Source organism: Zootoca vivipara, chromosome 5 (genome assembly GCF_965207765.1).
Source record: "Zootoca vivipara chromosome 5, rZooViv2.hap1.1, whole genome shotgun sequence".
Taxonomy (NCBI): Eukaryota; Metazoa; Chordata; class Lepidosauria; order Squamata; family Lacertidae; genus Zootoca; species Zootoca vivipara.
This window is the reverse complement of record NC_142588.1, coordinates 28492151-28515249: the sequence shown is the minus strand read 5'-3', so window position 1 is coordinate 28515249 and position 23099 is coordinate 28492151. Positions and strand designations below refer to the sequence as shown.

Below are 23099 nucleotides of genomic sequence, written 5' to 3'. Positions count from 1 at the left end.
GCATCTCTGAGTTATTTATTGGGCATAGGAATTCATTCATTTTATTTTCAAAATTAATTCCGGCCCCCCCCACATGGACTGAGGGACGGTGGACTGGCCCATGGCTGAAAAAGGTTGTTGACCCCTGTTCTAAATGTTGCTGAACTATGACTCCCATCAGCCCCAGCAAGCATAGCCAATAGCAAGCAATGATGGATATTGTCATTCAGCATCACCTGAAGGGCCAAAGGTTCGCTGCACGTGGGATAAAGGAAGTAGTACTATCATGCTTCCATGTAACTGTCTCTTTTTGGGATCTCAATGCTGGGAGAGATCTGAAAGTTATTCAGAACTACCAACCATTGTTAGATGTGCTCTTTCGTATATCAGCTTGCATCCCTATATTTCACAGAGAACTTAATGGCCTGTGTCATGCCAGAGGCACCTGAAAATAAAAACAATGTTTCTGATCTTAACCTTCCACATTTATGTCAACCAAGAGGCTTGTGGCACCTTAAAGATGAAGCAGATTTATTACGGCATAAACATTTGCGCACCAGGGTGCTCTTCGACCTTGGTGCATGAAAGCATATGCTACAAGGTGCCACAAATCTCAGTTGTTTTATTTTTTTTGTTGCAAACGACTAAGACAGCTACTTCTCTGGAAAATGGCACATTTATGACAACAACAACAACAACAACAACAACAATTTATTATTTATACCCCGCCCATCTGGCCGGGTTCCCCTGGGCGGCTTCCAACAAAACACTAAAATACAGAAATCCATCAAACATTAAAAGCTTCCCTAAACAGGGCTGCCTTGAGATGCCTTCTAAAGGTCTGGTAATTGTTGTTCTCTTTGACCTCTAGTGGGAGGGCATTCCACAGGGTGGGTGCCACTACCGAGAAGGCCCTCTGCCTGGTTCCCTGCAACTTGGCTTCTCGTAGCAAGGGAACCGCCAGAAGGCCCTCGGAGCTGGACCTCAGTGTCCGGGCAGAACGATGGGGGTGGAGACGATCCTTCAGGTATACTGGACCGAGGCCATTTAGGGCTTTAAAGGTCAACACCAACACTTTGAATTGTGCTCGGAAACGTACTGGGAGCCAGTATCAAACAACTTGTGCTGCTTGAAGGAGAAAGGCCAGTGGCAGAGATTTTGGCAGGACCCCCCCCCTTTGCATTATTTTTTCCCAACCATCTTCTAAAACTTTTTAAACAAGCAGGTTTTTTAAAATCCGCAAACCCATTCGCTCAGGGGCCTTAATGGAGGCCTGGGGCTACTTGACCTTTACTGACGTTAGAATGGTTACCAATGCAGAGGATTGTCCCATATTGGGTTGCTGTTGGTGCCTGTACGGCAAATTTGTGCGGTCTTCTTACAAACATTGTTTATCAGAGCATAAGCGTCTCTCTCACCACGGAACAGAACTCTTGCAGGCTTCCTTTCGGTAGGAAGGTTAATGCTGAGCTGTTTCCCCCTCTCCTCTTGAGCTCTCCAGTTTCACAAATAGCATCCTGGCAGCAAGAGTTAACAACAAAGACCTGTGAAAGGAAATCTCCACCGCTTGGAAACAGCTTGGCAACAGTCCTTCTTTGAAGAAGTGGGGCGTGGGGGGGGGGGGGGAGAGAAGATAAAATAAAATGAAAATACTGTAAATCCATTCTCTGGGCAGCTTTGCAACAATTGGCAATGACAGGAAAGTATCTCCCCCCCCCCCCGATTGTTGCAAAATTCTGCTTAGCTTTAAAAAAGGCCAATATCATGTGAACTTCTAGCTCTCTTCCTTTGTGGTCCTGCTGTGTCTTGCCCATTTTATCTGTTTGAAAGGACCGCTGTAAATCTCCACCACACATTCCTTGTGGGGGAGATTTTCTGATTTCTTATGTCATGCATTTTAGCTTTCTTATCCTCGTGCTCAGAGTGAGGCATGCTTAAGTCTATCAAAAGCAAACCCAGGCCACAGCACCCCTCAGTAGCATGGCCAGCAAGGAGTTCCTGGACCAAGCCAAAGCAAAATGAATTCCTCATGCCAGCTTGTAAGGAGCCAGTGTAGTTTGCCTAGTATCTTAACATCCATAGCATGAGCATTGTATTAACAGCGTTCCAGGCCTTCAAGCGTTACCATTTTCGGGCACTGCCTGGGTCCGCTTTACATTCCTCCTGATGTTTATTGGGCTGAATGCCTTTTCACTACTTTTCCTTTGGCTCCGTGGCCTCCTATAAATATTTGGCTTCTGCTTGGCAGCTGCAGTGCAACTTGGCAGCGTCGTACTAGGAGGAAGCATAATATTTAAAGAGCGTGTCTCATTTATGCATGGTTGCCACTTAATCCAATGCTTTCTCAGATGAAATTTACTGACCATAGAGAGACTCCAAAAGGTGAGGGATGTGATAATGTTAGGGGTGGGTGAATATATTTCGTAGCCCTACCTGGAATTGCCAGGGATTGAACCTGCGATCACCTGCTTACTGAGCTGGCTGCAGACGTTAAACAGTTTTCCACAGAAAAGTTTTAGAAGCCAATGGTGAAAAGGGTCACAACCGTTTACCAGCAGAGCTGGTCCTACTATTAGGCTATTGTCCCATGAAGCTGATTTTGGGTGAAATAATAGCAAATTACTGTTTTGATTGTTGTTGTAGATTCACTCCCAAGGTGAGATGCTTGTGAGATTTTTTTTTCTGTTTTTGGGGGGCCAAAATGTGAGTACTGTGCACCTTGACTGGGGGAGGGCACTTGGAATTTCTGCCTCAGGTAGGAAAATGTATTGGGCTGGCTCTGCAAAAGAAACATCACAGCAAAAGGCTATGAGATGGGGAAGATTTGGATGTGTGGTGGGCCTCCTTAGGCAGGGCAAGATCTGTTTTGCTGGGTCCTGTGTGTGTGTGTGCGCGTGCGTGCCTTCTCTCTGTCTCTGTTCTGATGTTTGTAGCTGAGTCTGAAGAGAAACTTGAAACTGAACTTATATATACATTAGTTGGACCTGATTTTCTTCCCTTGTACTATGGTGTTACTCTCTGTTTTAGGTTTTTTTTTGGGGGGGGGTTGGGACAAAACTGCAGACTGCAGGTGAAAATGGATGGTGGATGAGACACGAGGAGTAATAAGCTTGGAGCTGCTTTGTGCATTCAGAGAAATAGTGGGAAAGGGATGCGCAGCTGACTTGTGCTTCCAGGTAACGCGACAGGTCTCCTGCGAAGTGATGCACATTTGGAACACTGACATCTTGCCAGAGAGGAGCTAACACTTCCTTATGAAACTGTTGAGTCAACATTGTGCCAGCCATCTCAGGACCTGGTTCACTGCAGGAATGATTAGCAGTTCAGTGCAATAAGATGGATATATTTACAAAATTGACTGGAAGTATTGTTGCATGTTAAGAATAATGGACCTCATATTACCTGCCAGGAGAGTGGTTAATACTAAATTGAGAGATTTCTGATGCTTCCACCGACCTACGCTGTAAGAAGTGAGTCTTGGGTCTTTGCTCCAAGCAGATTATAATTTAGATTTTTAAACAGTTGTGGAAGTGATAAGGGGTGTGTAGAAAAGTTATTGGCTAGGATGAAATTGAATGAATGCAATCAAGTGAAGTTGCACATAGGCTATTTTCCATTAACATCTCCCTTTTCAAAGAGAAGCTTTCATTAATTCCCCTGACTTCTCCAAGTACTCAAGACTGCCTATGCGTTTGAAAAACACGATGAAAACCATAGACATCAGTATGCAGCCCCTGTGAAGCCAGCCAGTCAAAGTAGATGATGATGCACTCTTATGTGATTGTACAGTATACCAGTCCCTGCCAGTTTAATTTTACATACTGATAGTTGGGTGGCAATAAAATATTTTAGCAATTGCCTCGGGAGTGTTGGAGCATTTCAAGGAAAGAACAACCAGCAGTCTATTGCTTGCCTTACGGATTCTGCTTTTCCTCCTGGATTGGTGGTTGCTGAGGCATCTCCTGAAAAGGAGAATAAACGCGAAAAGCAAATGATGGCAGAAAACTACATCTAGAAAAGCATCCCTGACAGGGGAGATGGTGATGTTTCTCAGAGGTGCAGAAGAAGCCTATCCTTGGGTTTGATTCCCAAGCCGAGAAGCCTGCGCTTTCCTCGTCATTTGTACGAAGCCTTGTCCTGCCTTGGCAGTCTCTATGGCCTGTGGTCTCCTAGTGCCTTGTGGCTTTTGTTGCCAGGAATCCCAAGCTTTTCATTGGCAGAGAAGCCCACTGAGCTGGCCCTCTTTTTATATAAAGCCCACCCTCCAGTGCACAGACAGTCGAGGCTGTTCTGCTCAGAGTGTGCAGATTCCCGGGGCTCTGCCGGCCCTGTTTTCATTGGCAAACGGGATCGGATTTTTGATCTCTCGAAAACAAAAGTGCTACAGTCTCTCGGCTTCGGCTGAGAGGACTCCGCTGCAGCAATTGTTTTGCCCCCCCACCCCCAGAGATGATTTTAACTGCTTAGCCACCGAAGTAGCAGCGGCGGCAGCAGCAGCAGCAGCAAAGCCCTTGATGGAATGCCCTGAGACTTTGCGGAGAGAGAGGAGGGAAGCTCCCTTTTAAATCGCTCCCGAGAAAGTTGGGCGGCATCGTTTGAATCGCGTTTTTTTAAATGTATTTATTTTCTGTTATTCTTCAGTGCACCAGGAAAAGGATTCTGGATGCATTCCCTTGATTCATCAAGTCAGGTACCTTCGTAGTTGTACAGGATTTTCTCCTCCCTGCTGTTCTCTTTTATGGTTCGAAACCCTTTCCTCCCACACTCTGGGATGGGAAAAGGGTCAATTCTTCCATGGATCTAAAATCTTTGATACCTGTTTTTGCTTGCCTCATTTAAACAGGTCCCTCTTCATCTCAGCTCTTCCCTTACTAATTTCTGTGGCTATTTAGTAGGTGTGTGTGTGTGTGTGTGTGTGTGTGTGTGTGTGTATATATATATATATATATATATATATATATATACACACACACATTATATACACACACATTATATATATATAATTTTTAGGTTTGTGGAAGGTGCCTTCCATTCTTGGGTGTTGCATGTTGTCTTGATGCTGTTGAAATGTAATTTGCTTTCAGCATGAGGAGCACATTGGAAACATTTTTTTTTTTTGGCTATCTTTCTGCACTAATGTGCCTTTTTTAGTTATATGAAACAAAAGTAATATTTCACAAACTGGAGATTGACTTTAAAAAAAGAAAGAAAGCAGAACAATACGTAACTTTTATATACCACTTTAGGTTGTTCAATGTGTTATCTAGATAATAACCTTGATATAAGACTGACAGGAAGTTATGAATGTTGGGCTTATCTGTGGAATGGAAAATTATTCTTTCTCTAATCAAGGAGGGACTACTCTCCCCCCTTTTTCTGTTAGTTTGTTTTTAAAGCTAGGAGTCTGAGAATTCTAATTTGGAACAATAAAAAATGTAAGTGAGACCCTAGGTGGGCAGTAAGTTGTCCATCCTCGCTATCTCTATTTTTCTTCTCTTTTTTTCTTAAGGACTAGCATGCTGATCTGGAAGTGAATACTGCTGCCAGTGGAATGCATTTCCAAGGGCGCTTAGAATTAAAGACATAGTTTTATCTCGTGCCAGATTTGGAAAACTCCCATGCAGCAAGTTTCTTTGGCAGTCTCCCAAGTCTGTTTGTGCCTCCCTTTGCTTGTTTGTATGCCTAACTGTTTTCAAGACAGTATACTATAGCAAATGGGGGTGGGGAACCCATTGTTTCCCCGGCAGAGGCAAAAGGCACTTTGTGGAGAAAGGAACGGGAAGGAAAGGCCTTATATGATATTATGCTGAATGTTTTTTTTAATATGCTTTATTGTTCATACTTGCATCTGTACATCAAAGACATATCTTCCTTATTTTCCATAAGTCAGTTTTGTCAAAACAAAAATCCTACCAAAAGAATATACAGTGGAACCTCGGTTTACGAATGCAATCCGTTCCAAGGAGGCATTCGTAAATGGAGGCATTCGCTCCCCGAAGGCACGCTTTTGCACGTGCGATAGAGCGCTTTTACGCATGCACGTGCTGCGCAGAAGCAATCTGCGCATCCGACGCCGCAGAACCCGGATGTAAACACTTCTGGGTCTGCGGCATTCGTAAATGGAGGCGTTCATAAACAGAGGTAGTTGTAAACTAAGGTTCCACTGTAATTCCTCATACAATATATTTAGTACATAATAATAATAATAATAATAATAATAATAATAATAATTTTTTAATTTATACTCCGCCCTCCCCGGCCAGGGCTGGGCTCAGGGCGGCTAACACTAAATATAAATTACAATAAAATGTAATGGAAGAAAAAGGAAAAAAAACAGTTAATGTAAATATGGCTTAAGTTTGACTTCCCGTCCTTTCCCAATTTTTCCACTCCAATAAACCTATTGCCTCAATATATTACTCATGAAATAATAATTTTCATACATATATAAATATCTGTTTTCTCCCTTTTATATGCTGAATGTTTTAAGAGATGGACTTAGGCTGCAATCGTGTATCCCAGGAGTAAGCCCCCATTGAACTCAATGGAGCTTATACCTGAATATGTTGTTATAGGATTGTGCTGTTAGTTAGCTCAGAGGGCGGCAGAACATTTTGCACAGCCATGTGCAGCCCATGGACCTGTTTGAAACCTTCAGAATGAGGGTATGCGAGGGTTTGAAATGGATTTGTGTACTGGGAGTGGCTTCAATGGTCTGCTGTAGCAAAAGCAACCTTGTAGCTGCAACTGGTTTACTGTGTTATATACTGTATAAATCATATCCACACCATGGCTTCCCCCAAGGAATCCTGGGAACTGCAGTTTATGAAGAGTGCTGGGGATTGTAGCTCTCGGAGGGGGGTAAACCACAGACCCCAGGATTCTTTGGGGGAAGCGCCATGCTTCAAATGTGTGGTACGGATGTGACCCTAAGATGTTTGTGGGCTACAAACTGCCCCTGCCCCATCTTCATCAAAGATGTTTGAAGTAGTTCTCTTTCTACTCTCTCTTGTATTGCTCAAACCTTTGGCATACCTTTTGTATCGGAGGGAAAATAACTGTGTGTGTAGGACAATGGACCTACCCCAGCAAAAACACTTGGTGCATGTTATATAGTAGGACAGTGATTTTCATCCTTTTCGAGTCCACGGCTCTTTTGACAAGCTACATTCTTTCTGCAGCTTCCCTGTGGAAGCCACTTGCACTGGGACGCGAGTGGCACTCTGGTCTAAACCATTGAGCCTCCTGGGCTTGCCAATCAGAAAGTTGGCGGTTCGAATCCCTGCGACGGAGTGAGCTCCTGTTGCTCTGTCCCAGTTCCTGCCAACCTAGCAGTTTGAAAGCACACCAGTGCCAAGTAGATAAATAGGTACCACTATGGCGGGAAGGTAAACTGAGTTTCCATGTGCTCTGGCTTCCATCATGGTGTTCTGTTGCACCAGAAGCAGTTTAGTCATGTTGGCCACATGACCCAGAAAACTCTTTGTGGACAAATGCCGGCTCCCTCGGCCTGAAAGTGGGATGATCATCGCAACCCCATAGTCACCTCCGACTGGACTTAACCATACAGCGGTCCTTTACCTTTTACTTTTTTGCACTGGGATTCCGTTACAGGATGCTTTCACCTCGAGCAAATAGACTCTTCCTACCCTTGCTGTCGGCAAACTGTAACAATGAAGTCACAGCTGACAAGAGGAAGCTCTGGTCCCTATGTTGTTTTTTGGCTTCCTTAACCAGGAAGAAGTGTGCATGCACACGAAAGCTCATACCAATGACAAACTTAGTTGGTCTCTAAGGTGCTACTGGAAGGATTTTCTCCCCCCCCCCCCGACACCCTAGGTATGTGAGGTGGGAATGCAGCCTGCGTCTTCAGAAGCCCTTAGGTTGGTTCATGTGTCCCTCGGCTGAGTCTTGACGTTGGTAATGGGTATCAGGACTGAGGTGTGGCTCAAATTAAGCCCTGGATGTTGAGCAGAACTCTAAAATTACACTTCTGCAGGCACTGAGATTAACAGACGTGTCTATGGAGGGTGTGATGCCAGCTGTCTGACGGGATCAGCCTTTGTGTTCCTAACCCGACTCCAAACCATGCCTTGTCACAGAACTATTGTTAAGAGGCTGCTATAAGGAGCAGAAAAGGTCTGTCTGTCTGTAGGCCTCTGGACCTGTCTTTCTGTCTTGTTTTCAGTAATGTAGTGGAGTAGTGCAGCAATCTTAAGCTCGCATGCGCCAGAAAAGTACAGTGGTACCTCGGTTTAAGTACACAATTGCTTCCAGAAGTCTGTACTTAACCTAAAGCGTACTTAATCTGAAGCGAACTTTCCCATTGAAAGTAATGGAAAGTGGATTAATCCATTCCAGACGGGTCCGCGGAGTACTTAAACTGAAAGTACTCAAACCGAAGTGTACTTAAACCAAGGTATGACTGTAATTGGCCTTTTTAAAAATTGAGATTGTCATCTAAATCTAGGACATGTGCTAAAAAGAACTTAGATATTCTTGCTGAAGGAGTGGGGTCATGTCTTGCTGGCAGTCGAATGTTTTGACTCCCGGAAGTGAGTGTTCCGGTTTGTGAACGTTCTTTTGGAAACCGAACGTCCGTTGGGGCTTCTGCGGCTTCCAATTTGCTGCAGGAAGCTCCTGCGGCCAATCAGAAGCCGTGCCTTGGAAGTCAAATGTTTTGGAAAGTTGAACGGACTTCTGGAACGGATTCCGTTCGGCTTCCAAGGTACGACTGTAAACCCAAAGTTAGGTACAGTATTGGAATAAAAAACTGTAGTGAAAGGGGCATAGATCGCCTCATCTTCTGTTTTAAGGCCAGACCATCAACACATCCCCTCCTGCCTATATGACACACCTAGATTGAGGCTGCGGTGTACCTTATTTGGAGAGCAACTGTACCCCTGCGGCTGCTGGAGGAACAATTGGCTGTACGTACCGTGTTTCCCCTTTTTTAAGACACCGTCTTATAACTTTTTTCCCTCAAAAAAACACACAGTGGCTTATTTTCAGGGGGTGTCTTTTTTTTTTTAAAAAAGTGCTGGTACAACTGGGACCCACTGGCTCAGGATGCTCGGTGCTCTCTTCTGCACATTGCTGGGCGCGTTGTTGGCGCTGCCAGTTCCGAGCGCCTGCAGGGTGGGGTGGGGGTGGCAGTGCTTTAAACCCCCAACCCTGTAGAAAGCAATGGAAGTTATGGACCGTAACAATCCTTAAGAGGCGCAGGTCTTAAAAAACCCCTGGTATCACCCTTGAAGCACAGCCTTCCAAAGTCAGGGGGGAAGAGGTCTGTTTAGACAAAGGAAAGGATCGGGGTGATTCTGTGCCCTGGGACCCACAGAACTACTTTAAAAATCCCAACCTGGGGTGGGGGGTCAAATAGTGAAGCCCCATAGCCCTGTAGCAACAGAAGGCACATTCTGAAGCACCCGAGCTGTTCGGTTCCATAAAAAATCCAGGAATTGTAAAATTAACAACAATAATGGGGGGGGGCACTCTATCCAAAGAGTTAAGAAGGAATGGGAAAGTGTTGAGTTATATATGGAAAAATATGGAAAGGAAAGTTAGTTAAAGATAAAAAATAAATAATTATCGCAAGGGGAAAAATAACATCATAAAGGGTAATAATATTAAATATAAAATAGACAACACAACAGAAAAAGCAAGTATATGACTAAATGAGATCGCACAGGAGTGAGGGAAGTGGGGAGAGAGGGAGGGGGGTAAGGAATGGAAGGAGACAATGGTTGGAGGAGGGTATAGGGGGATGAATTAAAGGAAAATTAAGACTGAGAAGCGCATGGTTTTTGTTTTTTAAAGATGCAAAGGCTTGCAATCAGCCAAAGTATAGAGCCCAACTTCCAAGAGACTGCGATCTACTTGCGGATTTATAAACTGGAGGTGATCTACCCCCGTTTTATTGGTGTTCAGGTCAGAGTTGTTTTTAGAGAGAGGAAATATCCCATTTTTGAGGTTAAAGTAAAAGTTCCTGACCTTTTTTTTATAATGAGGAAATGCTGCTAAAACTCTGTTCTTCATTCCACGAAGGGGAGAGGGGGCGGGGCCGGGTGCTCAAAGACAAAAGAAATGGAAAAGGAGATAGCGATCAACTCCAGCCTCGCATTCATGCAGCCGTCGGGAGAGGCAGGGGCTGCAGCCGAGTGCTGCTTCACAAACAAACGGGGGAAAGTGCTTAGAACCCAGAGAATCCAGCTGAAAAACACGAAGCAGCAACAGCAATTGCACACACACCATCCCAAGCCAGCACAGTAACCAAGTCCCAAAAGCAAGAAAGGACTCAGCAAACACTGCTGCGGCCGGCGTTGCTGCTGCTGACTCGGGGAGCTCAGTGATCTCTTCCGCACAGCGCCTATCACTATGGCTTATTTTCGGGGTACGGTTTATATTTCTCAAATGCTTAGAAATGCTGCTATGGCTTATTTTATGACTACGCCTTAAAAAGGGGGAAACACGGTAGGTGACAGAAAAGCTGTGTGTCACAGGGAAAGGCAGAAGCCCTCTCCCTTTCTTTCTTTCTTTTTGCACCTCCAAATATAGTGGAACTGCAGTCGAACTGGTCAGGCTTCCCACCCCCAAATTCCTCTCCGTGCTGCTCCTTTTCCAGTTACTAGCAGGTAGATGATTCTGATTTAAGTTTTATTTGGGTGGTTGCTAGGCTGCATGTATATAATCTGGCCACGGGTAAGAACAACTTCTATGAGTTGACGGACGAGAGCCTTCCGATAATAAGCATATTGCCTTTCTGGGCTAACCTCAGATTGCATTGCAGCAGCTCCAAGCAAAACTGGAGAGCGCCATGGTCCCCTGCCCTAAAACAGGGAGGGAGATTTTTGCTGATGTGCTTTGTGGTGTTCATCTTCTCCCTATTAACTGGTCTAGTGCTACTAGTCACATAGGATAAAACACAACCAGAGGTGGATCAGGGGCTTAATTCTATTTTGTAAAGTATTGTATTCATGTATTTAGAATGGCCGTGGACTAACTTGCCCAATCACCATAGATGATCAGCAATCCCATACAGGGGAATGAGCAGGCTGTTGGAGGCAATGTTTTTTGTTTGCTTTTAAGAAACATAATTTGCAGGACCCCCCCCCCCAAAAAAAAAACTTCCAGACTGTGTCCTCAGGTGTCTTAATTCTTTCAGTGTGGAAATATTATGAGTGTCTTGTAAACATAATCGTTGCTGTTTTCAGGATTCTCTAAATTGGCAGAAGGAATGGTGGTTTTTGCTAGGAATAGAACAAAATCATAGTCTTGAGTTTCCAAATATACATCCTTTTGTATGCTGTGTGCTCTTCCCCAGGCCAAAGCTTACACATGAGTGTTTCGTGTTATCTTAAGTGCTATGTAGCATTTGGGTTTTGCCTGGGTGTTTCCTCTTATACTGGGTCAAAAACCTCATACTGATTCTTAGGTTCTTTTCCTTCTCTTGGCATCTGTACGGAGAGATTTCTGGTCACCATGAAGAGCAGTTCTTTGCAACTATAGATAACCACTTCATTCTTCTTCTTTTATGCAGAGGCCTCAATAGACGTGGTGCCTGTAGAATCAACATGAGTAAAAACACAAATTCCTTGCCAAACCCAGTTTTGTGGTTTCACACACATTCTTTCTTGACCCAAACCACATCACAGGATTGTGGGGCAATAAGATGCACGCCATCCATAGCTCTTTAGAGGAACAGTGAGATACAAAAGAAATGGCAACCCACTATTTATTGTGTTAAAGGATAAAGGTAAAGGGACCCCTGACCATTAGGTCCAGTCGTGACCGACTCTGGGGTTGCGGCGTTCATCTCGCGTTACAGCTTCCGGGTGATGTGGCAAGCATGACAAAGCCACTTCTGGTGAACTAGAGCAGCACACAGAAACGCCGTTTCCCTTCCCGCTGGAGCAGTACCTATTTATCTACTTGCACTTTGACGTGCTTTTGAACTACTAGGTTGGCAGGAGCTGGGACCGAGCAACGGGAGCTCACACCATCGTGGGGATTCGAACTGCCCACCTTCTGATCAGCAAGCCCTAGGCTCTGTGGTTTAAACCACAGCGCTACCTGCTTCCAAAAATTGGGGGCTCTCCAGATTTTCCTTGTATTAGTGCATTCATGATGATTTGTGCATGTGATAGCATTGGGTAGGTTATACATGATCCTGCTTTCAAGATTGTTTGCTTTTGCAAAAGCTTTGGGAGCGGACATTCTGCTTCATTTCTAACCAGTGCATGCCCTGTAGTTTCCTGCTGAAATCCTGTAGTTTTTCATACTGCAAACGTCCCAGGTTTTTTTTTTGTCTCACTTTTTGTTGCCCTCCAGACCTCAATAATGTGATAACACTGGGGGGAGAGCATAGCAGAACAAATAATGAAATGGTATGATGTGTGGACAATACAGTATGTAACCACCACAAATTATTGCAATTGCATCAGTGGCATGCTGCAGAATTTACCTTAAAAAAAACAACCCACCCATCTAGAGGGGCCCAAGTCAATCTTTAACGTATATTTCTCTGCTATTAAAAGGATACTTATGGTCCAAAACTCTAGTAGTTGCCTCCACTTTGGGCGGAAAAAAAAATCTCGATTTTTAAATTTAACCCAAAATATTCAAGCTGTTCACACCTACCCACTCTGTTCCCTTACCCTTCAAATTTTGCTGCCAATTGCATGGCTTCAGATGCCTCTCAGATAAAACTGAATTCTGGGCTATAGGATCCCTATTGCAACCCCTGAAATTGGCCCCAAGCAATTTTTAGGAATAGACCATTAAAAATGTGGGCAACAAACTCCTTCAGAACAATATTTTAATGGATGCTTGGAGAAGCTACTGGAAATTGAGGCTTTAAAACTCCATTTGGCTTAAGTACTCAAGTTTCCCCATGCATAACAGTAATAAATTTGGGGGGAAAGAAATTTCATCTCCCTCTTCATGTAAACACACTGAGGTTCTAATAAGCCATCTAGATTCCTTGGTTTTTGGCAAGCAGCTTCTTCCTTTGCACATATTTGATGAAAATTATATCTGTTATGTCTAGGTTTCCACCATTTCTCCTTACACTGAAAACAGATGTTGTTAATAATATTTCCTCACAGTGCATGCCTCTGTTAAGTAAGTTCTTGTTCTCCATACCACGATTCCAATTATCATTGTGCTATACCCTTTCTATCTTCTTGAAGCGATAGCTGCTTCAGTTAAGTTACCCAGTACAGTTATACTGGTAGATATAGCTCAGTTTAGAGTAATTTAGAAGCATAGAATTGTAGAGTTGGAATGGGATAACAGTGGTGGCCAAACTTGGCCCTCCAGCTGTTTTGGGACTACAATTCCCATCATCCCTGACCACTGGTCCTGTTAGCTAGGGATGATGGGAGTTGTAGTCCAAAAACAGCTGGAGGGCCAAGTTTGGCCACCAATGGCACTATGAGGATAATCTAGTCCAACCCCCTGCAATGCAGGTATCATTTGCCCAACTTGGGGCTCGAACCAACGACCCTGACACTAAGAGTCTTATGCCGTACCAACTGAGCTATGCCAGCCACAAGAACACTTGGCAGCGGTGGGATTCAAACCCACACCTCCAGAGAGACTTGCTCCATAAGACAGTCCCTTTTCCCGTTGACATATTATTATAGTATGAAATAACTGCATGCACCCTATTGTCATTTTAAACGTGAAAAAATAACTCCCAAGTTTTACCCCAATGTTTATCTTTAAGGAAACTAGAACAGCTTGGTTTTTTTAATTATTATTTCAGCCTAGCAATTGCAGAACCTTGCTTGACAGCCTCCATTGCAGATTTTATTTGGTGAATTCAGCCCTGTATATAGGCTGGAGGGTTTTCAGGGATAGAAATATTGGCCTAATGAGTAACAACTAAACAAACCTCTACTATCTTGCAGCTGTGCAAAATTTCCTTTGCTGTGCAGTCAAGGTAATTCTCAATTAATTTATGGCTCAGTGAAATGAATTTTCTAAGGTTCAACGTATGACCTACTGGGCTGCGAGCCTATGTACGAGGAGGATACTTAATGTGTTACTGCTTTACCAAAGACAAAGGATTATTGTAAGGCATTTCAGTCTCATTACTGCCTGATTTGCCGTTGTCAAAAGCACTCAGCTCATCTACCAGGCAGACTCTGCTTCCATGCTGCACAGTCTGAAAGCCCCTTAGTGCTCAGTTTAAGAGGTCTTGGCTGCTGTTGACTAGTTTCTTCTTCACTTATTCTATTCTCTGCTTGCAAGATTGGATTATGGTGCATCTCGCTATATGTGACTTAAGTGTAGTGCAGTGGGATGGAGCAGGGGCTCTGTGTGGGAGACCCCACTCTATCACAGAGCACCTCATGCGCAAAACAGAGCACCTGCTCAGATGTGAGCACTAGGGAGACTCGAGGAATTCGGTCTTTGCAAATTGCTTTGCAAAAAGACCTGATCTGCACTTCTCAGGCTAACGTAGCTGTTGGGACCGTGTTCTGAAGTGTAGCTAGGCCAGTGATGGTGAACCTATGACACGCGTGTCAGGCGTGACACGCAAAGCCCTCACTGCTGGCACGCGCCCCATCGGCCCATTCACACTTTGTTGTTGTTGTTGTTGTTGTTTCCCCCCCATTTGTTCTCCCGCTCCTGCTCACGCTACAGCTTGTCTCCGCTGTTAAAACCTGGATCCTGTTGTTGTTGTTGTTGGTAGCCAGAGATTGGTTTTTTAACCCGTTCTGTGCTGGGGTTTTTTGGCGCTTTGGCAGACTATGTCGGTGCTGCGTGTTAGTTCCAGCGAAGGTATTTATTTCTGTTCTCTTCCCCCCCCCAAAAGCCCAGCAGCTTTGGGGCATCCCCCCAAAAAAGCAAAGCAACTTTTGCACCCCCCCCAAAAAAACTCCAAAACAGCAGCTCCCCCAAGAAAGCTCAACAACTCTGGGCACTTGGTGATAAATAAGGGTTTTTTGGTTTGGTTTGGTTAAATAATTAGTTTTTGGTACATTAAATACAGTTATATATTACAATTATACATTTTTGTTATTTAAATTATAAATATCGTGAAATTATGGTTTTTTTCTCAAAGTGACACACCACCCGAGTCATCCTCGGGTTTTTTGGCGAATTTTGACACACCAAGCTCAAAAGGTTGCCCATCACTGAGCTAGGCAATGAAGCAGCATGCTTATTTTCTATTTCTCCAACTGTGGCAACATAGTTCTTGTTAGCTGAGCTCTACAAGTACGCATTTAAATGCGTATGTTGACAGAATGTGCATATGTAAATATTTTGAGATGATTTAAAAAACAGACAGCCCTACAGATTAATGTGGGAATGAAATGGAGCAACTCTGCCCGGCAGTGCCAAGGACTGCCGATATCCACACGGCAAGGTTAACTGTGCTGCAAAAGAGGTATAAAGAATTAAAACTTCTGGGCCTTTTTTGGGGGGATAGCTTGTTTGTCAGCGAGATGATGAGAGTTTTTGCCTGCTTTGTATAGGTCCACATGGCTGCAGCCTTCAGCACAATCATTTTAGGTTGCAGTCCCACTGAAACCAGCAACACACTTTGAAAATTAATGGTTTGAAGACTCTTAATAAGCCCTGCAAGGGAACTCTGAATTTGAATCATCTCCATGCTGGAACCCTGGTCGCAGGGCTTGTTGCTGTGCCACAGAGCGACAGGGCCACAAATGTTCTAGGAGCAGGGTGAGATCAGACGAAGAGGTGTTGCCGATTACAGTATATAAAAAAAAAGGCCTCTCCTGCTGCACAGGAAGTGTCTCTTGGCACGGATTGAGCTTAATTAAACAGCCTGCAAAAGCTGCTGCCTTGGCTTGAGTGGGGAAAACAGGAACCTTTTCCCTCCCCTCCTAGAATTGCGTGCCTAATGTTCTTTCCGGCAATTATAAGGGGACAGGCTGCTTTTGCTTCCAGTCCCTTTCTTCCTTTTTTCCAAGAGGTTTTGGTTTCAGTTGGTTTGCAAAGGAGCCCCTTGTGCTGATGCGAAAATAAACCTGGCGAAGTTTGCCCCCTCTGCAAAAAGTGGGCCACTTGTTGCGATTCGTGTATCTCTCCTTCTGTCACTGTTGAACCTTTGGCTTTTGATTGACCTCTGTTTTGAAGCCTTGAAGGAAGCAAGGTGCTGTAAACCAATTAGGAGATACTGTGTAATTTACTGTTTTTTGTGTTAAAAATATTCATTACTTTTTTTCATCAGTACAGATAACAGGGTGGGATGCACAGTAAAAGCAACAACAACATCATAAAACAACAATGTGTATTAAACAAAGTATATAATCAAATAAATAAAGCAGCTGAAAACAATAGTGCAGCTTAAACAATACCTTGGATCCCGAACGCCTTGCGAGTCAAACGTTTTGGCTCCCGAACGGCACAAACGTGGAAGTGAGTGTTCCGGCTTGCGGATCTTCTTTGGAACCTGGATGTCCAGTGCGCCTTCCGCAGCTTCTGATTGGCTGCTGGAGCTTCCTGCAGCCAATCGGAAGCAGCACCTTGGTTTCTGAACGTTTTGGAAGTTGAATGGACTTCCGGAACGGATTCTGTTCGACTTCCGAGGTACAACTGTTAAAGGTACATAAAGGTAAAGGTACCCTGTAATCAGCTTTAAATGCCTGGGCAAATAAAACGGGTCATGCCCAATAAAGATGTTTTCAAAAGGACCTCTGCTTGTATAACAGAAATTCTCCTCCTCTTCCCTTTGTGTGCCTCCCAAATATAATTCTTTTTGGTGGTGCATTTTGTTGAATAAAACCCAGGGTCTTTTAAATAAAGTTTAATATCTAAAAATATATTAAAAAGTGAAACAGAACTTTTTGCAATAATACAGAATCGTCTTAGACAGAGAACATATAAGGCAAACTGGCATATAAAATTGCACCTACCTGCCTCCCCCTTTTTTTTAAAAAAAGCTGACACCTGAAACCAAAGATGATTAGCTATTACTCATTGCTGAAATATATCATACTGTATATGGTCATGGGTTTGTGGGCTGGGCTGGGGTGCTGGCCAGGACTACCACTGTTTATATATTGAGCGAAGCTATGCCAAGTTGTCTCAGAAACAGTGCTGCTTGTGTTATTTCCAACTGCTTTAACCAAACTGGGTTAGCTTCTCAGCTAAAGCTGCCTGCCATTTACAGGTGAAACTCGGAAAATTAGAATATTGTTGAAAAGTGCCCTTACTTCAGTAATGCAACTTATTATTTTTAATTTTTCTTTTAATTTTTACAAATGCTTTCTTTTGGAAATTCCACAGTAATAAAACAAATAGTTACAATAATAGAAAAATAAACAAAAATATACATCGCTATTACGTTTCATTAATTACATTCCTTTTGTAATTGACCCGCTTAACGACAAATAATTACATATCATGACATATCATGCTTTGCATGTCATGCATCTATCTCATATATTGGTTTCACCTTTTAAGTTGCGTTATCGAAATAAATGCACTTTTCGACGATATTCAAATTTTCCGAGTTTCACCTGTATTCCTCATGCACATAAAAAGAGATAGACTTTAAGGCTGGAGAAAAGAGGCTTGCAACTGCATGGCAGGTAACAGACCTGGATCTAGACACATCAAAGAAGCGTTTCTGTTAAATGCGTTGCAAACTTTGTGTGAAAAATGGGATAAGCAAAAACCAAACTCCACAGCGCCATCTGGTGTCACAGTGTTAGAATGCATAAACAGTGCATGTAAAGCGTTTTTTCTTTGCCAGTGTAGCTGAGTCCCTGGTGGAGACTTGGAAACTGATTGGGGCTGAATAAGGTTTCCAGTGCTCCTTGCCCTCCTCCATAACAAGCAAAAGCAGACTAACTTACATAAAACTTAGTGGGACCCTCCCCCCACCTACTTGCAGCCCAATTCTCTGCATGTTTACTCTGAAGTAAGTCCCATTGTGGTCCATGGGACTTTATTCCTCACCTTTATTTTATCCAAAGGAGGCCTTAAAAAAAAAAGAATTTTGGGAGGGGCACACATCCCTTCCATCGGAATGAATGTGCATAAAATGCTACTTTCAGGCAGAGCAGTGCTTTAAAATGTTGTAGCATCCATGTCATACTTTTTGCAAATTTCTTAGATCCAGCAAGATTTACTTAGATTGAGTAGGATATAAATAAACAGGAATTCAGGATATCTCATTTTACCTAGTCAACTATGAGTGTTTGTTGTTTGGTCATGTCCAACGCTTCGTGACCCCATGGACCATAGCATGCCAGGTACTCCTGTCTTCCACTGCCTCTCACAGTTTGGTCAAACTCATGCCTGTAGCTTCGAGAACACTGTCCAACCATCTCGTCCTGTGTCGTCCCCTTCTCCTAGTGCCCTCAATCTTTCTCAACATCAGGGTCTTTTCCAGGGAGTCTTCTCTTCTCATGAGGTGGCCAAAGTATTGGAGCCTCAGCTTTAGGATCTGTCCTTCCAGTGAGCACTCGGGGCAGATTTCCTTCAGAATGGATAGGTTTGATCTTCTTGCAGTCCATGGGACTCTCAAGAGTCTCCTCCAGCACCATAATTCAAAAGCATCAATCCTTTGGTGATCAGCCATCTTTATGGTCCAGCTCTCACTTCCATACATCAATACTCGGAAAACCATAATTTAACTATATGGACCTTTGTTGGCAAGGTGATGTCTTTGCTTTTTAAGATGCTGTCTAGGTTTGTCATTGCTTTTCTCCCAAGAAGCAGGCGTCTTTTAATTTCGTGACTGCTGTCACCATCTGCAGTGATCATGGAGCCCAAGAAAGTAAAATCTCTCGCTGCCTCCATTTCTTCCCCTTCTATTTGCCAGGAGGTGATGGGACCAGTGACCATGATCTTGGTTTTTTTTGATGTTGAGCTTCAGACCACCCTCATCAAAAGGTTTTTTAATTCCTCCTCACTTTCTGCCATCAAGGTTGTGTCATCTGCATATCTGAGGTTGTTGATATTTCTTCTGGCAATCTTAATTCCGTTTTGGGATTCATCTAGTCCAGCCTTTCGCATGATGAATTCTGCATATAAGTTAAATAAGCAGGGAGACAATATACAGCCTTGTCGTACTCCTTTCCCAATTTTGAACCAATCAGTTGTTCCATATCCAGTTCTAACTGTAGCTTCTTGTCCCACATAGAGATTTATCAGGAGACAGATGAGGTGATCAGGCGCTCCCATTTCTTTAAGAACTTGCCATAGTTTGCTGTGGTCGACACAGTCAAAGGCTTTTGCATAGTCAATGAAGCAGAAGTAGATGTTTTTCTGGAACTCTCTAGCTTTCTCCATAATCCAGCGCATGTTTGCTATTTGGTCTCTGGTTCCTCTGCCCCTTCGAAATCCAGCTTGCACTTCTGGGAGTTCTCGGTCCACATACTGCCTAAGCCTGCCTTGTAGAATTTTAAGCATAACCTTGCTAGCGTGTGAAATGAGCGCAATTGGGCGGTACATGTCACTAGATCCTATGCATGTTCACTCAGATCCAAATCCAGTGAGTGCACTTATTCACAGCTGAGTGTGCATAGGATTTCTGTTTCAAAGTGGTTATATGCTGCTGAAGAGTTTAACATTCTAAAGTTTAACTAAATTTTTTGCTCTGTTTTTGCTACTTAATTGCATTATATAGCCTCCTCCCTCCTAAAAGTATGACTTGATTCACACACCAGATTTATTAAGCCATAGCTAAGTATTATGTGTGAACCCTGCCCAGAAACCTAACTGTGGTTTGATTGCTACCAGCAAACCATGAACTGAAGCCACAGTTGATTGTTGGCTAAATAATCTTTGCTATGGCTTGGTGCTATGTGTGAACCCAGCACCCTTCCTTAACCATAGTGTGTTCTGCCAGCCCATGCCAAACGCTCACTAAACTACAAAGCCATGGGGCAAGAGCTGCTGGAGAACAAGACAAATGTTGGACAAACAGGGTCTGTTGGATTGTCTGTAGGACAACTCATAGTTAACTCATGGCTTAGCATTATATGTAAACCAGACCTATGTGGTTGCTTTGTTTCTGCCACTATGGCACTGATAGCTATATACAGTTTCTGAACTTGGCGAAACTTGATTGTTTTCAACTACGTTTCCCCCTAAATTTTCCCAAAGGCCAAAGCTAAGACCTTCAGGTGCTGTTCAATTCCCCACAATGTATGGGGTTGTTTTCTTCTTGTTATAAAAAAAGCAATGACCCTAGGGAGCCTATTTACTTTCTTCTCCCCACTCCCTCCCTGGCTTCAAAATTCCCAGAAATTTCCCATTTCTGCTCAGTGCTGCCCACCGCTGCAAGTAAAACATAATCCTTTTAAAATGCCCTTTGCCTCTCCCTCGTTCTGTCTGAATTTCATCAACAAGCCTTATCCGGCACTGTTTGCTACTTTTAAAGTCACTCAAAACAAGGCATGCAAGTTGGTGGCTGCAATTACAGAGATAAGGCCCCATCAAAACCATCTCTGTTGGAAAGAGGACGCACCATTGACTTTAAAAGTGCTGTTAAATTTTTGACAGAGGACTTGAAAAGAAATGCATGGGATGTGCCGGATGTTCACTGGGAAATGCCAGAGGACAACCTGCTCAATGAAGTCATTTCCTTCCTTGTTCTCCGGAGCACTAGCTGCTGCTTTCTTCCACAATAACATTTCCATTTTTACTGCCTCTTGCAGTTGTCCCATTTTCCTCCCATGGTTCAGGTCATCGACAGATGTGATTCTGAATTTGCACACCGAGCTTTGAAACGGAAATATCTTTGTCTTCCTTGAATGATCGCTCTTTCCTGTCAAATGAGCCCTTTTCAGAACAGACTGTGTCAGCAAAGGTGCAGTTCTTTTTTTAAAACAAGTTATTATTATTATTATTTTAAAAAACCAAGCCTTGGATATCAAACCAGAACACTACTTTTGCTAAGGGTTAGCAGTGGTCTAGGTGGGCCCTCCATTCCTGGAGGTAGGCTTTATTAATGTTCTGAGCTCTGGTTCCCAAAGATTATGACATAGACTTTTTCAGCATCCTCTTCCTTTCTGGGGAAGGAGGATATGGGGAGATGCTGTGCAAAACTACTGGTAGTTGCTTGGGGTCCCTTTATCCCCAACTCCCATGCTCCTCCTGTACTCACAGGGACAGAAGAGAATCTGACGTAGAGAACTGAACTTAATATTGGAAAAAGGAGAAACTGAAATCGACAGATGCACCCATCCCTCCTTCTAATCTACATGATCAGGAGGATCAGCTCTTTCTGGACTATATACTATTTTAGGCTTCAGATGTTGTTTTGTATGCTTAGTGTTTGTTTACATGATGGAGTCATACCTTAGCCTTCGGTAAATTCCCAGCAGGGCTTAGGAAACTTAAAACCAACATTGTTTGAAAAGGAACAAAAACAAACAAAGAAATGATGCCTGCCTAAATAAGACAGGAGTGCCTGGCGTGCTCTGGTCCATGGGGTCACGAAGAGTCGGACACGACTAAACAACAACAACAACAACAAAATATTGCAAACGAGTGCGGATGGAGCATTTACACATTTGCTACCTGCAGGCTGAAATAGAGCTGCATTGCAATAATTTAGCTGATCATGTGGCTCAACTTGCTTTGCAAGTCTGCAACACTCTTGGGCTGTTTGTCTGCATTATGGTCATAGCTGTCAAGTTTTCCCTTTCCTCGCGAGGAAGCCTATTCAGCATAAGCGAATTTCACTTTAAAAAAGGGAGAACTTGACAGCTATGATTATGGTTTTCTGTGGTTCCAGGGTGCTTCCTCCACTGGCTTTTGAATCCATGTACACACTGCATTACCCACAATGCAGAGCTGTCCTGCCATTCATTGAGAAATAGTGCTGCTCGATGCGTTCTCTCTCTCAAACCACCTTCAACCCAAAAGGAAAACTTCAGCCACATGGCAGCTTCATCTCAAGAGCTAAGGGGGTTGCAAGTGCGGGGAAACCAAGCAGGTAATGAGCATTAAGGCATCCCATCTCCTCTGTGTACAACAGTGTGTGAACGCAGCTTGAAATGCTGGGGCAGAGGGGAACTTGCTGTGTTTTAAGCTGCTAACGTGCGTCTAGCCTTAAGTTCTGTTATTGAGCGGTAGAATAGTATATTTAACAAGAAAGTAGAGGTTAAAAAACTGTGATTTGCTGAGACCACTATGGTTCTGCGGCTGATGGAAGTCTAACACTCCAGCCACTAATATTTCACTGGCTTTCAAAGAAGGCCATGAGTCTGTAGAAATCCGCTTGTTTTATGAGTATCTTCTCTGCTTAGGTGTGCTAGAAGGCATTTAAGTGCCAGCTGTCTAGCTCACTGGCCTTTCAAGGTTTTTTTTATTTATCACATTTGTACAGTGGTACCTTGGTTTTTGAACAGAATGCGTTCTGTTCAACTTCCGGAACCGTTCGAAACCCAAAGCCAATCAGAAGCCACGGAAGCCACACTGGACGTTCGGCTCCCGAAAATCATTCAAAAACTAGAACACTCACTTCCGGGTTTCTATCGTTTGGGAGCTGAGGCATTTGGCTTCCAAGGTACGACTGTATACCCCTTTTACCTCCAAGGAGTTCAAGGTTGTTTGGCATGGTTGCTCCCTTCCCCATTCTCCCCCCCCCCCAACAACCCTCTGAGATAGGTTAGGCTGAGAGACAGTGACTGGCCCAAGGTCACCGAGTGAGCTTTGTGGGGATTTGAACCCTGGTCTCCCAGACCATAGTCCAACACTCTAACTATTGTGCCACACTAGCTGTGACTTGGACAAAGGCTTTTGGGGTTAAAGATGGGTGCCTGCATGTTTGGGCATTTGACGGCATGAGTCCAGACTTTCCCCCTCCCTTTTTCTTTGCATCGATTCTCCCAGCTCGGAAAGAAAGAAAGAAAACGAAAGGTGAGGAGATGCACCCATCGAATGAGCCCAGTCCTGGACAGATGCATCCTGCAGCTGTGGGCCTCTTTTCTCCTCCCCAATAGACACACTGTCTATATTTAGTTCCATTGTTATGTTTGTCTCTGATTCCTTGCCAAGCTTGCTGCTTTGGTGGAATGTAAATTCAAGATGTGTGAATAATTGCGGCGCTGGACAACCCAGGGAAAGGAACGAGGCTCCCATGCGAGGGGCTGGCGCAGAAGTTTGATAATTCTAAGGTAGTT

The 23099-nt window shown here is 43.7% G+C and overlaps 1 protein-coding gene across 4 annotated transcripts in view; it reads left to right on the top strand.

The window, feature by feature from the left end:
• Positions 1–23099, top strand: part of PALD1 (phosphatase domain containing paladin 1) — a 98422-nt gene that overhangs the window by 6847 nt on the left and 68476 nt on the right. Inside the window, exon 1 of one of the 4 annotated variants that reach the window (XM_035137657.3) lies at positions 2232–2361. The exons of 2 other annotated variants lie outside the window; for them this stretch is intronic. The gene's annotated coding sequence lies outside the window, so the exon portion shown is untranslated. Of the gene's footprint in view, positions 1–2231; positions 2362–4248; positions 4670–23099 lie in introns of those variants that run through there. One more of the 4 variants, XM_035137656.3, reaches the window with a different exon arrangement.